At 42.2% G+C, this 2399-nt stretch overlaps 1 pseudogene; it reads left to right on the top strand.

Moving 5' to 3' along the window:
• The first annotated feature begins 324 nt into the window (after positions 1 to 324).
• On the top strand, positions 325 to 1900 carry LOC131906206 (TAR DNA-binding protein 43-like; annotated as a pseudogene).
• Positions 1901 to 2399: the final 499 nt, after the last annotated feature.

Below are 2399 nucleotides of genomic sequence, written 5' to 3'. Positions count from 1 at the left end.
AGAATACGCTGAATGGTTGGTGGATTATACAGGGCCATAGAAAACTCCAAAGCAGTTCAAATAAGTAACCTCTGATGGTAAGCAGCCATGGATGGATCTTAAAATGTGATTTAGCCAAAGCTCAAGCTTGTAAAATAAAGAATATGGTATTCATATAAATCTCAAAGAACATGGCAATATATTTTGTTAATAGAATAATACAATTTAAAATGAGGGGTTAGGTTTTGTGGGTGTGAAGGAGTACCTCGGCTCATACAAGATCCCTTTTGCCTCAGTTTCCCTGACATGCATAATGGCAGCAGCCTGGTGGAGAACTAAGCAAGGATGTCTGAATATATTTGGTAACAGAAGATGAGAATGATGAGCCCATGAAACACCAACAGAAGACCATGACATGTTATTGCTGTTCGCAGTTACAGCCCAGTTTCCAGGGCATGTGGCCTGCTGCTATAGGAACCCAGTGTCTCAGTGTATGAAAGGTGTCTGGCTCAGGGAAGGAATTCTGAATGCCCCTGCGGCTGGCTGGGGGAAATCTGGTCCAAGCTGTCTGCTGTTGTGAAGATAACACAAGGAAAATGCATGAGAGCTCTGCTTTCTCAGCAGTCAACCTGGAAACTGCAGCCTGGACTCACCAGTGGAAGACAACTGAGCAAGACTGTAGCTGGAAGTTTTCCTATATCCCGCAGCCACTCGGTTCCAAATAAACACATATATGCTTATATTAATTACAAACTGTTTAGTCTATGATTCAGGCTTATTGATAGCTAGTTGTTATATATTATATTAACCTATTTGTATTAACCTATATTTTGCCACGTTGCTGTAGTGTAACTGGCCCACTGGTATCTTGTTCTTTGGGCGGCTGGATGGCATCTGCACTCATTCTGCCTTACTTCTCCTTGTCTCTCTGCTTGGATTTCCTGCCTGGCTCTTATCCTGCCTTGCCATAGGTCAAAGCAGCTTCTTTACTAACGAACGGTGACAACACATATTCACAGCATACAGAAAGACCATCCATCCCACAGCACAAGACCCTACAGACTTTGTCAACACTTTCAGAGATGGTCCTATGGTGCACCTCTAGAGAGATCTTAACACTAGAAGACTTTGGCTTTGTTCCATTTATGGAATATGAAACCCAAGTGAAAGAAATATCCTAATGCCATGTGGTAGACAGCCAATGGTGTGACTGTAAACTTCTGAATCTAAACACAGCCCAGATGAGCCTCTGAGGAGTCAGTTCTTTGGGTGTTGTACTGAGGACATGACTGCCAGAGAGCTTCAGTGGTTTTTCTGTCAGCATGGGGAAGTGGTGGGTGTCTTCATTCCCAAACCATTCTGGGCTTTTGCCTTTGCTGTGTTTACAACGATAAGGTTGTAAAATCTCTTTGTGGAGAGGATTCGATCATTAAGGGAATCAGTGGCATGTATCTAATGCAGAACTAAGCACAATAGTGACCGATAGTTAGGAAGAAATGAAGGATTTGGTGGTAATCCAGGTGACTTTGGCAATCAGGGTGAGTTTGGCAATAGAGGTGGTGGATCTGGCTTAGGAAATAACCAGGTTGGTAATATGGGTGGAGGGATGCACTTTGGAGTCCCCAGCATCAATCCAGTGGTGACAGCTGCAGCAGAGACTCCTGCAGAGAAGGTGAGGGATGATGGGCACGTTGACTGGCCGGTTCACAGAGCCAGTCAAGCCCACCTGGTAATAACAAAGCCAGGGCAGCATGCAGTGGGAGCCACATCAGGCTTTTGCTTCTGGAAGTAACTCCTACAGTGGCTCTAATTCTGGTGCCTGTCTTGGTTGGGGCCAGCATCAAATGCAGGGCCAGGCAGTGGTCTTGATGGAGGCTTTGGCTTAAGCATGGATTCTAAATCCTCTGGCTGGGGAATGTAGAGGCAGTGGGTTTTGGTTGATTGGTTGGTATAGAAAGGTAGGAATTCAAATTTTTCAGAAATCATGATAAGTATATATAAAATACATATGTACTAAAATTTTCAGAGTGGTTTGTTCAATTTCAAGTACATTCAGTGCTATTTTTTGACATTTTTATTCAGAAAAAGAGGAAAAGCTAAATGAATTTTATGTTTTGTTACATAAAGGATTAAAATATTGGGTGGCTGAATGTGAACTTGTTTGTCCAACTGATAAACCAGCACACAACAGTTCATCCCAGAAGATGTCTTTGTGACATTTTGTCATTGGACTTCTTAAGTTCTTTGCATGTTTAAAGTAGAAACCATTGGTTAGAATTATACTCTTTTCTCCTTATTTTAATTTGGATCATACGCTATGGATTTTTTTCCTTAGGAACACCTCCCTTTGGGGATTATGATGTCATGGTGTTTGGCTCTTTTGGTTTTGTTTTTAATACTTGTCTTCCTTCATATATGAA

This window comes from Peromyscus eremicus, chromosome 3, assembly GCF_949786415.1.
Source record: "Peromyscus eremicus chromosome 3, PerEre_H2_v1, whole genome shotgun sequence".
NCBI lineage: Eukaryota > Metazoa > Chordata > Mammalia > Rodentia > Cricetidae > Peromyscus > Peromyscus eremicus.
The sequence above is the reverse complement of the archived record's forward strand: the minus strand, read 5'-3'. Positions and strand labels throughout refer to the sequence as shown.